The sequence below is a fragment of the Apodemus sylvaticus genome, chromosome 9 (assembly GCF_947179515.1).
Source record: "Apodemus sylvaticus chromosome 9, mApoSyl1.1, whole genome shotgun sequence".
NCBI lineage: Eukaryota > Metazoa > Chordata > Mammalia > Rodentia > Muridae > Apodemus > Apodemus sylvaticus.
The window spans coordinates 80,275,787-80,290,793 of record NC_067480.1 but is presented as its reverse complement, the minus strand read 5'-3'; the positions used below and the strand labels follow the sequence as shown (position 1 = coordinate 80,290,793).

Below are 15,007 nucleotides of genomic sequence, written 5' to 3'. Positions count from 1 at the left end.
GGAGACAAACCCAAGGAGGGGGAGCGACTTCAGGGCTCGGGTTTCTGCAACCAATGCCGAGCAGCCCCGGGCGGCCCCCCGGCGGCGGGCCCTCCTCCCCGGCACCACGTTCCACAGTCATGGCGCACGGCGAGGGGCGGACGCAGGGCCGCACCCGCGCCCCCTCCTCTCCTCCCTCCCTCCTGCCCGCCTCTCTCCTAGGCAACATCCCTCCCAGACCCAGCGGAGAAGGAGACCTCTCCCCGCCCCCAAGGGGCAGAGGATGGAGGCGCGAGCTTCTCCAGAACCCGCAGATCCCTTCCTGGGAGCACCCCCAGGCCCTAGAAAGACCGGGGGATGCGGTGGTGGTGGTGGTGAGGGTTCGAGGCACAATCCTTTCCTGCAGCCCGCCTGGATCTTGGCATCTTTGCAAATCCTTAAATAAACAACAACAACAACAAAAAATCTCCCAGCCCGAGTCATTAGATTTGCAACGCGCCTTTTACAATAACCGCGACTGCGACGCAGGAAGCAATCCTGCAACGGGTCCGGAGTGGGAAGGCGGCAGCTTCCCGGCCGCAAGCTGCTCTCCCACCCCTCCCGCTCCAAGGGGGCCGAGTCTCCCACCCCCTCCTCTGATCTGAGTCTCTGCTGCACTCCGGGGACTGACAGGTCCTCGGCTCGTGGTCTTGTCCTCTCGCGTTCAGAGACTCGCCAGCTTACAAAAGGTGCAAGCTCACGCACACACAACGCGGAGCGCGGAAAAAAAAAGTCGTCCGTGCACCGGCTAGGGGAAGGCTACGAACAATGCACCGGGCGGCCCGCGCCTGCCGGAGCGCGGCGCCCCGGGGGACAGGGGCGGCGGGCGGGGGCCGCGGCGGAGAACCCGCCGCGCTGGACACCTTACTTCCTGCTTCCCCGCCCGCCGCCAGCCCCAGCTCTGCGGAGGGATATCTCTCCCCTCCTCTGTCCCTCTCCCTCCCTTTACCCGCCTGTCTGCCCCCCTTTTTCTGACCCCCCCCCCCACTCCACCCCGCCTTTCTCCTTTTGCAAGAAAATAATTTGACAGTCGATTTGCTGACAGGGGAGGAATTTGCATCCTGGATTAAAAAAAAAAAAAAAGGCCGAGAGGAGCTTAGGAACGGTTGCTAGGGGTGGGTGATGGGTGAAAAGGGGTGGGTTGGGGTGCTGGGGAGCGGATCCGGAGGGCTCGGGGAGGGGGCCATGCAAAAAGGTAAGGGCAGGTTAGCTCTGCTCGGCCCTGAGTGGGCTGCGGCCGGGGGAGGGGCGAGAGATACATATGTATTTCTGTCTCCCCAGCACACCCCCTTCCCTCTAAGCGATGGCTGAGAGGCGGTGCATGCAGATGGGGAGTAAGTTTCCTGGAGGGGAGGAGGGTGGATGCACGCGCGCAGCCCGGCGCTGCAAATTTCCACCGGGGAGGGAGAGAGTGGTTGGATGCGGAGAGTTTGGAGTTGGAGGGCAAGGAAGGGAGCAGGGCCTGGGGGAGGGGGGTGGGGAAGAGGGGTGCTGGTGGTGTTGTATCTGGGAGTAAGTTTCCAAGAACGAGAGAGCCTGCACGCTTGCTTGCTAGCTAGTAAGTTTCTGGCCGGGGAGGGCGCATGAGGAGGAGAGGGGGGGTGTGCATGTATATAGAAGGGGGGAGGGGGAGCAGATTTCCTGCGGGGAGGTTGAATACATATGGAGAGGAGATTTCCTGGAGGGAGGGTTGAGGCGTAGACCGGACCGAGTAAGTTTCTTGCTGGGGTGGTGGCTGAAGGTGGTGAGTTGGTGCTTTGGAAAACCCTGAGCTTCCCACCCGGGACTCGGGGGGAGGGGAGGGGACCGTGCTGTGGGAGGGAGGGGCGAGGGGCCAGGTTCCCTGCTTGGGGAGAGGGGCTTGCATCTGGGGAGTATGTTTCCTGGCGGAGCGATATTTGTTTACAGGCTGAGGGCAGTACTGTAAATGAGTAGCTGCGAGAAGGCGGCTGACATAAATTAATATTGAAATTATTCCATCAGCTCGGCTCGCCCCCATCTCACCCCCCCAAGTGGAGATTGGTCGTCTTGTCGGATTGCCCAGGCACTTGTTGCCGAAACAGCCAAGGTAAGCGAAAAGCTTATTAAGTTTCATTAAAAAAAAATAGTTGGGAGGAGGGATGCTCCGTAAGAAGATGGGGGTGGAGTGTGGAGGGAAGCCTGCGGGGGACACAGAAAGACAAGTCTCCCGCGGCCTCTTCACTTTCAGTACGTTAGCAGGGCCTTTTCCCGGCTCGCCTTCTACCCTGTTCCCTCTCCCGGCTCACAGCATCCCAGCAAAGGGGGAGGGGTGAGGTGGGCGGTGTAACTGGCAAACGCGAGCTTCAAGGGTGTTGGTGGTGGGTTTGAAATTGAAGGTTGGTATATTATAAAGCCTCCATTCTTCCAGCCAAGAAACCGCAGCACCCTAGGGATGTGTCTTTTGGGGTTTTTGACATGATGCATATGTGTATATATGTGAGTCTACGGGCTCTGTGGGGGCTGGGTAGTCCCCTGAAGTAAGTGTGACCACCCAGGTGGGAGAAGCGGGTAAGCGGGCGAACTTGCCTCTTCACTCCCCAACTTCAGTCTGGGAGCCTGGGAAGTTACCGCTGGTGGGCTGAAGAAGCAGAAATTACAAACCAAACCACCATTTGACCAACGGAGGGAAGCAGGCTGACAGCGCCTCACAGGGAGCCTCTGGCCAGCGCCTGGCTGTGTTAGCCATTCTTGGGTTAAAGAAGAAAATGCCTTTGGGTTCCGGGCAGGTTAGAGTCAGCTTGCTGTCAAACTCCTCAGACAAATGTTGCTTTGGTCAGTGAAGTGTTGGTGTTGTAGTCGTGCTTGATCTTTCGTGGTTTTGGACTATCTGGTAAAGTGTGTGGAAGTCATGCTTCGAGCTGACCAGCAGTTCAGGCATGGCCCAGGACGGCAGCAGAGCACGCCCGGGAGAGGCGATTTACTTGACCCTTTCCTCGGCAGCAGAGGTGATTTTTTTTTTTTTTAAAGAAAGGAGTTTGTCCCAAGTGGTGACAATCTTCCTCACCACTGGTACTCCTCACGCAAGGAGTTCTGTGTGGACTGTGCTTTGTGGATCACTTGGACAAGATGCTGGAGGACCCAGCACTTAGCTAGTTAAACCAGCAGTCTTTGCCTCTCCTTGCCAGCTTTCTTGGCGTTCAGCCTACTGGGTTCTGCAGATACTTTTACTTTGATGGGTGCTGGTGTGAGGAGTTGAACTTGGCCTGGAGAATCTGAGCACCAGGGGGTCTGGCCAGGAACTGGTTAGTAGGGTTAAGGCATAACCAACTAACACTGGGGTTAACTAAAGGCGGTTACGCTTTCCTTAGTTCTGTAAACAGGGCTTGAGTCTAGAAAGGGAAAATGGGTTACACACACACACACACACACACACACACACACACACACACACACACTAACACCCCACCCCCTTATGTTGCTGATGAAAGTCCATGTTTTCCTTCTGACCTTCCCCCCATCAGGTTTCAGGATGGAGGGTTTGATATTTGGCTGTTTGAGAGCTGAGTTAGTTATAATTATTAGTGCCACCTATCACATGTTCTCAACTAGGCATTAGCTAAACAAATTAGCTGTTATCTTTAACTGGGCGAGCAGCTGAGCCTGATTGGGTGCATGTGCTGGGAGAGTAAATAAGAATTCCTCATGTGTGTTTATTCCTGGGTGGAATTATTTACATGTCTAACCTGGGAGCCAAGAATAGTCCTTCATGGGTTTTTTTTCCCCCTCTTAACATTTATAAGATTTATTTTATTGTCTTGCTTTGCCCATTAATCAAGTCACAGTAGCCCCCCACCCCCACCCTGCTCTTCAATTGAGAATGTTCTCGTGGTAATAAAGGTTTGAAGGCCCACGAATCACAATTCATTCTTTTTTAAAATATTGTGACAATTGTCAGGATTTGATTTACAGGAATTGATACCCGGAGTGACACACCCCTTTGGGCCCCGCCCTTTCAGGCAAGTCCATTTTTGCCAACTGATTGTTTAGAAGCCAGCCTGAAGTGGTGGTGGGGGGGGAGAGGGGAAGGGGGTGGGAGGGAAGGCGCCTTTGCCTTATGCATTATAGCAACAGAGAAGATTAATTCTGTAGGTTCCAGAGTGAACGTGGGTCTTTTCACAGCTTGATAAGCAGACGTCCATATAGCAGGCATGTGCTAATATCAGAGAGCATTTACACAGGCTTACTGTGAAAAGAGTCAGTCTATGAACTATGTAGAAAGTACTCAGTTAACCGGCTTGGGCCTGTGGCATTTGTTGAGTTCAGAGTTTAAATTATAAAGAGAGGAGAGGGGACAGGGTGTTGTGTTCTGTGCCTCATATATAACAATGTGCAGACACGAAAACAAAGCTTATTTAGAATTTTTCTCTTTCTCCTTTGATGTATAGGTTGATCATAAGAACACAAAGTATTGTCTCTCCCTCCACCCCTTCAGCAGGGTAGGGGGGGCATAGACGAATTCGCTGTGAGGCTGATAGAGTGAGAGGTGCTAAAATTGTTTATATTTAGTAGTTGGTTCAAGTTTGTGGGCATTTGTAATGTGACAGAACTTCTAAGGCGTCTAGATGTCCAAGGCAGGCCAAGGTGAATCTGAAAATGGATAGGATACCAATTTCTAGCTGTTTCTGCATGTGGGGTTATTATTATTATTTTCAGAAGGGTAAATCTTTGGGTCCTAGCTTTCTTCTAGAGTCACGTGGAAGTGAGGACCCAGAGCTCTTGACACTGTCTTCCTGGGCCAACGGCCAAATTGCTTCATGGACTCGGGGCGAGCTGATTAACTTCTGTTTTTTGTCTTCTCATGGAGAAATGGATTTGTACATTGGCATTCCACAAAGGCTCTTGAGCGGCCTGGCAACCGTGCCAACGTGTAAAAAGCCATCACTTAGGAGAGCCTGCTGCTCGTGTAGACCCGCTCATCCATTTATGTCTTACGGATGTTTTTAAAAAATACGTTTAATTGTGTTTATGCGTGTGAGTCTGCATGTGGGTATGTGCACACGTGAGTGCAAATGCTTGCACGCGAAGCCAGAGGCATGGGGTCCTCTGGAACTGCAGTTACAGGCAGTGGTGACGCTCCTTGTGGATGCTGGGAAGGGAACTCTGGTAGTCTGCAAGGAGCAGTAAGTGCCCTTCACTGCTGAGCCACCTCTCCAACCCTGTTGTAGATTTATTAAAAAAGAAAAATCCTAATTATACGTGCTGCTGGAGAGGGAGCATGCACTTTAGGCACCCAAAATAATTTCAGTTCATCTTTGAAGTTTCCTCTCCAGCCAGCTGGCAGGATGATCTAATGTTTAGTCAAGCTTGAGGTTAATTAAGCTGTTGTTCCCCAGGCGGCAGGTAGCTTTGGGGAGGAGAATGGGACCCCCAAAGTTCAGTGTGGCCTTGCCTGATTAACTGTGAAGTCACGTGTGGGCTATTGCGGTTTGTCCGAGTAGTGATGGGGTCCTTACTGCCGGTGTATGGTGACTTCCGGGACCTGTACCGCCACCCTGGGCTTTTTGGGAGAAAGCTCTAGATCATTTCATTGACTTTGGATATTGACCCAGAAAAATAAGGATCCAGACAGGTGCTCCAGACCTCCCGGGGCTGCATTTTTAGTGACTATTAAAGTCTTTCTATGTGAATTTGCTCCATGATTCTTTTAGAAAATCTTTTTCTGAGTTAAAGGACAGGCACAGCCACCAAAAACCCCTCTGTGATGTTTTCTAAGAATTTCAAATTCCCCGAGTAGCCACTTACAGGAATTCGGGCTGAGGGAATGAATATTTGGGTTGTTTCCTCCGAGAGGACGGTAAACTAGGAGTGGTGTGGGCCATGTTGGCCCACTGCTCTACTGACACTGAAAATACTTTTAGAGGAAAAAGAAAAGGAAAAAGAAAACTTTGGGCCTAAATGGCTATGAAAATTTTGGGATCACATAATGTGTTGCTGTTGTTGTTATTTTAATTTTTGACTTGAGAAGCCCTGGTTTTCATTTACACATTTAGCAGCTACTTTTTTGCTTTTTATAATTATTTATTTGTTTTTTTATGTGCATAAGCCTTTTTTTTTTTTTTTGTCTTGCCTGTCTGTGTATCTTGTGCATGCTCAGTACCCTCAGTGGCCACAAGAGGGCATTGGATTCCCCTAGAACTGGAGTTATGGGGGGTTGTGAGTCACCATGTGGGTGCTGGAATTGAACCTGGGTCCTCTGCAAGAGCCACCAGGACTCTGAACAGCCGAGCCATTGCTCCAGCCCCAGTTGATTTATTCTTCGTTGAGCACTTGCTATTTGCCAGTCACATTAAGGGACTGGGAATCTTGGCGATTATAAGACGTGCTCCTCTCTGGCCACCTCGGATGGATGTGGGCAGAGGTGGAGGCTGCAAACTCTGATGTGTGCTCTCGTGAAGTTGTGACCAGGCAGAAGATCTCATGCAGCCCCCTTGAGGAGTAGGGTGGGAGAAGACAGAGTGGCCATGCAGCAGAGAGCCTGTGTGGCAGCTTTACATCTGTAGGAAGCTAGAGGAGGCCATAGATAAGGGAGAGGGAGAAAGGGCAACCGTGGGTGGCCATTTGGACTCCTGTGGGCCTTGGAAAGGGTTGGATGTCCATCTCTTATTTTTAATGTTAAACCTAAATAATTCTTTACACATGCCAAGCAAGTGCTGTACCACTGAGCTATGCCTCCAGCCCCTTCCCTCCCCTCCCCTTCCCCTCTTTCTTCCTTCCTTCCTTTTCTTCTTTTTTTCTGCCAATTTTTAAAGGGATTCTTAAGTGTGTGTGTGTGTGTGTGTGTGTGTGTGTGTCTGTCTGTCTGTCTGTCTGTGTAGTCTGTGACTGGTCTTAAACTTATTGCCTACTCCAGGCTGGCCTTGAACTAGTTTCAATCGTCTTGCTTTAGCCTCCAAATAGCTACAATTAAAAGGCCTATAGCCCTAGACTCTGATTAAATATTTGGATTTTTAAAAAATTACATCTAAAGTGTGTGTGTATGTGTGTGTGTGTGTGTGTGTGTACCTGTTTCTCTCCTTCCACAATGTAGGTCCTGGGAATTGAACTCAGGTTGTTGGGCTTGGCTGCAACTGCCTTTTTGCACTGGGCCATCCATCTTGGCCACCCAAGGATTCGTACTTCTTTTGCAGTGTGCTGAGTGGGAAGTGGTGCACTCTAACTCACAGTTCAAGGAGCTTGACATTTTCAGGAAAATAGAGATTGGTTGCTGTGGGGGCGAGTGTGTGTGTGTGTGGCCACAGTAGAGAAGCAGTTGGAGCCCATGATGTAAGGAGAAGAGCAGGGTGTCTGGAGGAGCAGTGGGTGGGTGTGGGGTGGAGGTTGGAAACAGGACAGGCGGGAGTAACAGTTTGGCTTTGGTAGGGTGGACAGGGGGTGGGGTGATTCTAAAAAGTTTCTGGTTGGTGCTCTTGGAAAGATGGTGTCCTCTTTGCTGAAGTAGGGAGGACTGGGCATTGAGGCGCACAGTCAGGATATTTCCAGTTGAACATCAGTAAGTTGGAGGCGGCTGGTCCACTTAGAGTGGCTATCTCAAGTCCACAGTTGGATGCTGTAACCAGTGTCAAAGGAGGTGGGCAGCCAGGCGAGAAATGAAAACACAAGAGCCATCAGGTGGCTAAATCCAGGAGACCCGTCCAAATGCCTGGCGAGGATGGAGAGTGTGTGTGTGCACACGTGTGCACATGCATGTGTGTGCGTGTGTGTGCATGTGTGTGTGTGTATAATGCTCATGAAGGGTCAGTGTGATGGTTGAGAGGGACCACATCATGGAATGAAAAAACCTGATGAGAATTGACTTCTTAAAGTTGTTTTTTGACAGCTACACACACATGACTGCAGGAGCTCATCTCCCCTCTTCCCCATCCCACCCCCACTACACACACACACACACACACACACACATGCACACACGTACACACACATTCGCGCACATACACACACATACACATACATACACGCGCGCGTGTGTACACACACACATACATACACGCACGAGTGTGTACACACACACATACACACACACCACCTGATGGGAGTGATCAGTGGAGAGGGCTGATTGATCTCGAGACATGAGCTGCGTCAACTGAGAGAAGCTGTCCAGCAGGTCTGAGGGGGAGGCTCTGGCCTTTGCAGCGGGGAGTGATGTCTCCTCCATCCTGTGCTGAGGATACAGCCAGAGTGAAGGTGTGGGTAGCCAGACAGGAGCTCTATGACGCTACCACACACTGCTCCCCTTTCCTGTACCCCAGGCTGAGGCTGCGTTGTCCTTGGGAAGGGTCCAGGCTCAGAGCACTGGCCAGATACTCCAAGGGTTAAAACTGCATCAGGAATTACACTGCATTTTTTCCCTGATCATTTGACCGCATTACTGAGCAGCACAGAGAAAGAAGAGATTACTTTTGCTTAAGGAAAACAGTCTTCAGTTCTTTGGGGGCCTTCCATTTGGTTTATTAGCCAGCTACAACTAGAAAAAGACCTTAGCCCTGTTCAAGAGGTGAGGCATGATGCTATATGTTTTGAACAGGAAGCTTAAAACCAAAACCAACCAGCCAGCCAAACAAACAAACACAAACCACGCTGAACATTTGGTCAAATGCTTGCCAGTTATGCATGAAGCCCTGGATTCAGTTGCTACCACTGTATCAGCCAGGTTCTCAAATCTTAGCCAGGGAGGTAGAGGCAGGAGGACCCAAAGTCCAGGGTTCTTTTCTTCTGCATAAAGAATTCGAGGCCAGTCTGGGATGCACAAAACCCTTCGTGAATAGGTGCCTCTCATTTTTGTTCTGCCGTTCGCAGAAGTGTCTCATTATCCTATGCTGTGACCTCTACAAGGCCTTGACTGTGGGGTTTATGTAGCAGGTGGGTGGGTAAGGAGGGAGTTCAAAGAGCTGAGGTCCAGTTGTGCTCCCAGCTGTTTCTCATCTCTAACAGGAGGATGACAACATCTGTCTCCTCCCCACCTACAGTTGTGTATGGTGGGATCAGGCAAGGTCTGTGAAGCATGGACCCCGACAGGCTTCACTCGTGGACTGGAGAGAAGTGGGCCTAATCCTGCAGCTAGTCTTCAGTTTCCCATGTGAAACCTGAGACTCTTCCCTTAGTTCCCAGAGCCTCTCCTAGAACTGCTCTCGAGTCTCCTCCCACTCTTGCTCCCTCACCAGAAATGCTGACTGACAAATGTCAATCAAGACACATTCAGACTCCGACTCTGTAGGCAGAATGTGAGACTGTCCCCCCCAAAGGGACAAGCAGGTGCAGGGGAACCTTGAACTTACTCCAGAAGGCTGGTTGTGGCTCCAGCCACACATATACCTGTATTTCCATTTATTTAGTGTGTGTATGTACGTGTGTATGGGTAAGTCACACACACCTGTGCAGGGCAGAAGACGTACTGTGGGAATCTCCTGCCATGTGGCTCCCAATGAGGCTAGAACTCTCCGAGCGTGGCAAGCAGGCCCCTTCACCCTCTGAGCCGTCTCCTTGCCCTCCCTGTCTTAGCTGGTTGTAGTCAGTATTCTTAGCACCACACAGCTGAATGTAGCGTAAAACAGGCCTTCAGCCTTGCTGTGTATGCTGGAAAGTCTTTTCCAGTTTTAAAACTCCATCCCGTGCACGTGAAATTCTGTCGTCCACCTTAGAGCGTGAGACTTGAATTATTTATTTTAAAATTATCTTCATGATGGAAAAACTTTAACCACACCCCAAACAGAAGATAGGACTACATTCATCTCACTGCCACGAATTGCCGGAGAGATTTTGTCACACTGTGGATGAAGCGTCTTCCTGTATTTATGTGGGAAATGCATGTTGTTTGAAACAGCAGGGTGTGGTTTGACATTACTGGAGAGGGAGATGCGTGGAGAAGTCTGATATCTCTCCAAGACCTGCACGCTACACTGACGTAAAGTTCCTAGGATTTGGAAGTTCTGCATGTTCTTTGGCTTGTCTTACGGGTATTTCCCAACGACAGTGCAGAAGCACGTGTTGATTCAAACCTGTAACTCCAGCATAAAGATGAAGGGGAGAAAAGGGATGGAGAGACCCGAGTGTAGCTGGCAACCAGCGCTCGCTTTGATGCTAGACTGTGAACAGCCTGTGCTCTGGGTGTCTCACAGTCAGAACTGTGTGACATTCAGTAAGAATTGGGTGCAAACATAGGCAAGGAGTCAAGGAAGCCAAGAGGGTGCTGTGGGTGTTAGGGCTCACCACTCCAGTGATGACCCTCCCTAGTCCTCCAAAGATTTAAGCCCCTGAGAACTGCATGTACTTATCTATTTGTTTTTTGTGTGTATGGGTGTTTGCCCTGATGTATGTCTGTGGACCACATGCAGTCAGTGCCCCCTTGGAGGGCAGAAGGGGATACCTTAGAATGGGAGTTCTGGATGGTTGTGAGCTACCATGTGGGTGCTGGGAATTGAACTCAGGTCCTCTGCAAGAGCAGCCATTTTGCTTAACCACTGGGCCACCTTTTCACCCCCAACTCCACCCCACCCTGGACAAAATGTTATATTTTTGAAGCTCAAATTGGTGGTTTTGTTATTCCGGAGCACACAGCTTAAGGCAACGTGGCATCTAGTTCCCTGGGCTGGGCTACCTGGAGAGGCTCTACGGCCCTTGGGCTCTGACCTTGAGACATAACAGGGCTACCCGAGAAACACTAATTTCCCTTGTGCAGAGAGTCAACATCGCGCCCTTACCATTCAGTGTAAGGGTCCCTGGATGGATGCTGGGCGTGTCACCATAACATGGTCAAGGCCTTTTTTAGAAAGAAAGAAAGAAAGAAAGAAAGAAAGAAAGAAAGAAAGAAAGAAAGAAAGAAAGAAAGAAAGAAAGAAAGAAAAGAAAAGAAAAGAAAAGAAAAGAAAAGAAAAGAAAAGAAAAGAAAAGAAAAGAAAAGAAAAGAAAGAAGGTAAGAGTTGATATCCAAGGAAATTTGGTTGTTAATCGAGTGTTCCTTCAAGGTCTACAACCTTAGGAAATGCAACCTACTCTTAAAGTGAAACTAGAGGCTGTTCACACAGCTCTTAGCTGCTTTTCTTGTGTTTTTCTATAGCCGGGTGAGAATGTGGTTGTCAGAAGTGGAACCAAGAGGACCCCAGGACATCCTTGCTTTTGACTAGGTTTTTAACTCATTACAAGCTGCTCTGGGATCTGATCATATCTCTCATAAACACCCATTCCTTAGGTATCTCAGTGTCTGTGTGCCTTGCTTGGTCTTGGAGCAGGACTGTCGGGGCGCACAGGCCACAGTCCTGGGACCCGTGCTGCACTTATCTTGCAGAATCACTCTGTGCGAGTTTACCCCTTCTGGACTGGGAGTTTGGGGAGGGCAGAACTGGGTCACCTCTGCGCTCTGCACCCCAGCTTCTTGCACACAGCCCGCCACTGTACACATTCTTATGTAAGAATCAGATTTTTTTCCCGTTGTTTAAAAAAAAAAATTTTTTTTTTAAATCTCTGGTTTTTCTTCCCATTGGTTCTTGATGTGGAGAGAAACCCAGGCCCAGTGTTTTCAGCCTGTGAGGGAGACCAGAGCAGGGTATAGTTCCTTTCCATGCTGCTGTTCTGTGGCCTTGCAGCATGGCTTAACTAGAGCCCTTGAATGCAAATACCATCCCTCCCCCCACCCCTTTTGATAAGTGACATTTTGTTAAATCAGTTATTCAAGGCCTTATCTATATTTCTGTCTGTGCTGGCTTAGTCAAAATAGGAAAGAGGGAATATTAGATTTCTTCACCCGCCCCCTCCTCCTTCCCCTTTGAGCAACTCTGCTGAAGCTTTCTGTCAGGGGAGGGGCGCCATGTCCTTGAAGCTGCAAAAGCTTCCTGCAGAAAAATGTGGAGGGCTCGGGCTTACAGCGAGTGGTGCTTCTTAGCAGCTGTGATTTTTTTTTCCATTTTTCTCCCCCCCACCCCTTTCCTCTCTGTTTTGATTAGTGGAACTCATTGTGCTGTGGGGTAGGGTTTGTGCGGAGGGGGGAGGGGTGCCCGGGGAGGAGCAGCATTTCCGGGGAGAGCTCAGAGTTCGGGAGGGGCGAGGGAGGGAAGGGATTTATTGAAAATATATGTCTACTTCGGCTATGATAAAGCAGCAGGCATGTGAAAATGCAACAGGGAAATCATTATTGCGGTAATGCAGGCAGGGCTTCGCGTTCTCATTAGCAGAGCTCGGCCCACGTGGAGGAGGGGGCGGCCGAGCTGCCTTGAGAGTTGGGGTATTCAATAATAGCAGAAACTGAAGGGAATTCTCTCCACCTCCCCTGTGCCCCCCCCCCCCCACCAGCTGCCTTCGGTTTTTTCACACACACACACACACACACACACACACCCCTGATCGCTTTATAACCTTTGGGAAACTGCTGGTCCGGGTTCTGCTGCTTCCTTCCTTGCCCCTGCCACCCTGAAAGCAGCGGGGACCGTGCCATTTTGAAGTTAGAAGGAATTAAAATAAATTTTTCTCTTGGGAACAAGAGGAACGTTTTGGTAACACTTTGTGAGCAAGAGGCTGGATTTTGTCTTTTGCATTCCAGAGAGCAGGAGGATGGCCTGTATCGGGGGTTCAGGAATTTGCCTACTCCCTGTGGTGTCAGAATCAGGGGGTCCAGGCCTCTTTAACCCTGGCGCACTGGTTGAGGGCTCACTGTGTGTGTGTGGGGGGGTGGTGGAGGGTGGAGGGGGGGCTTGGGCACCTTAGTCATTTCGTGCCTTACCGTTCGCTCTAAGGGCTGATGCAATACTCCAGTTCTTCCCATTGGGGAAACTGAGGCAAGTCCTCTGCAGTAGCTTGCTTGGGATCATGCCCACACTGAGGGATGGAATTGGTACCCAAGCCCGGGACCGCTCAGAGGCTGGATTCTAGGAGTCACTTGCTCTGAGCTGACCCGGGGATTCTGAGAACCGAGAACACCTGCTGCATCCCTGAATGCTGGTTGAGAGCTGTAGGAAGAGCTTCCTTACCAAAGTCTTTCATTCTAGAGATGAAGGGCCTCAGGTCCTTGATAGAGAGGTTGATCAGTCCTTTCTCTCCACTACTTGTTCATCAAATGTTTATGGGTTGTTGCTGTGTACCAGAGGCTGGAGCCATCCGGATGAAACAGAGGGGTTCAGGTCCAGTGGTGGGCACAGAAACACAATTCTAGTTGTGCTTGCCCGGAAAGTGAGAGGTAGGAAAGTTGTCTAGCACAGCTGTGGAGGCAGTACATGAAAGGGCTTGTTCTGTAGATGTGGAGAAGGCCAGGGCAGGTCCCAACATGGCTGTGGGCATTCATACAGACCAGGCCTCTAGGAATTCCCTCTGCAAGTTCAGGAGTTACCTGTTCATCTCAGTCCTTGTAGACCACTCTAGCACAAGCACCCCACGCCGAGTGGCTCAGATGGCAGATACTTAATTTTCTAAGTTCCAGAGTAGAGAGGTCAACGTCAGTGTGCAGGTGTAGCCAGATCCAGGATCTGGTAACAGCCTGGTTCATAGTCTTGGAAGGCTGTCTTCTCTCTGGGTCCAGGCACGGTGGATTGGAGGCGAAGCAGCCTTTTTGAAGTTGTGCGTGCGTGTGTGTGTGTGTGCATAAAATCAAGAATCGTGTATATGAGATCTTATTCTGTTGACCACCAGCCCCTCCCCGCTGCAGGCCCTACCTCCTGACGCCCTCACACTTGAGGGTTAAAATGTCATGCTCTGAATTTGGGGACGACATTTGTCTTATCTTCATTTTCCATCGTCTGCATTTAACTCCCTATGCTACCTAATACAACAGCCACTAGCTTTGCATGGCTATTTACATTTAAATCCATTAAACGTTGAATAAAGTTAAGAGTCCAGTCTTCCAGGCTCATGAGCCGCAAGTCAGGTGCTGTGGAGCTGGTGGCTATCCAGATAACCAGGGACAGAACGTGTTCATATTTGCAAGAACATCTGGCTGGTGGAGGTGGTGCTGCTGGGACTTGGCCTTGTCTGCCTGGGGGCTTCTCCCTTCCCTATAGGCCTGTTTCACCCTCAAGAATTCCAGACGTCTTCCCCGGAGACGGAGATGGAGGAGGCTGGTGGGCTTCCTCCATTGGGCTGGATCACAGGGTCCCTCGTTGGCTCTGTCTTTGCTGTAGGACTCTCAGCTTCAGAAGGACACAGGCGATGTCTCATCACTGTGACCTAGCACTCAGCTTGAGTCCTGGTGTATGTGGAATTGCAACGACAAGAGGGAGGGGGCTCAGAGGTTAAGAGAGTGTTCTGCCCTTGCAGACAGCCTGGGTTTCGTTTCCGGCCCTCACGTGGGGTGGCTCACCAACCACCTCTACCTCCAGCTTCAAGGGGATGTGAAACCCTCCTCTGGCCTTTTTGGACGCCTTTGGTCAGCTCTATACAAATATAATTAAAATAAAATCCTTATTTTTTTCAAGGTGGGGATTGGGCTGGGGGGCGCGGGGGACCTGGAACTATGTCAGGACACCGGTCTTAGCCCTGTCAACAACTTGGGGGTTACTAAGGGGTTTGGAGTTAGGAGGGTCTGTGGGGAGATGGCGCCGAGCCATGTGCCTGTGTTTAGGAGATTCCCTCTGGGGACGTGAGGGCAGTAGGGTCAGAAGGGCCGAGCAACTCAGCTTTCTGTCCTTGGGATCAGTGTAAGAAGAGGACAGATTTCTTTTCATTCACATTTTGGGGCATTTCTGGTGCTGGGGAATGGACCCAGGGCCTTCTTCATCAAATTGAGTGTCCTATCTATGAGTGGCATCCCCAGCCTAGCTGACATTTTGTAGGTTCAAGTTCATGATTGGTCCTGCTGGTGATTGGGATGTTTGATGGGGCCTCTGGTGAGACAGCATGTAGCTGGATTGGAGTGGAGCAAATCCACTTGTCAAAGTATTTTTTTCTCTCTCCTGAGTAATTGTCATCTCAGAGACTTACTGCCTCAGTCTGCTAACCTAGGCTTAGTCCAGGAAGTTTAAGTGCAATCTTATTTAGGCCTAGAATGTTTTCA

The 15,007-nt window shown here is 50.3% G+C and overlaps 1 protein-coding gene across 16 annotated transcripts in view; it reads left to right on the top strand.

Moving 5' to 3' along the window:
• Positions 1-1,044: 1,044 nt before the first annotated feature.
• Trerf1 (transcriptional regulating factor 1) overlaps positions 1,045-15,007 on the top strand; it is a 223,217-nt gene continuing 209,254 nt past the window's right edge. For 13 of the 16 annotated variants that reach the window (XM_052192247.1, XM_052192259.1, XM_052192258.1 and 10 more), the window contains exons 1-2: positions 1,506-1,576; positions 2,002-2,086. The gene's annotated coding sequence lies outside the window, so the exon portion shown is untranslated. Of the gene's footprint in view, positions 1,134-1,277; positions 1,353-1,505; positions 1,577-1,710; positions 1,730-2,001; positions 2,087-15,007 lie in introns of those variants that run through there. The other 3 variants (XM_052192243.1, XM_052192242.1, XM_052192244.1) reach the window with 3 other exon arrangements.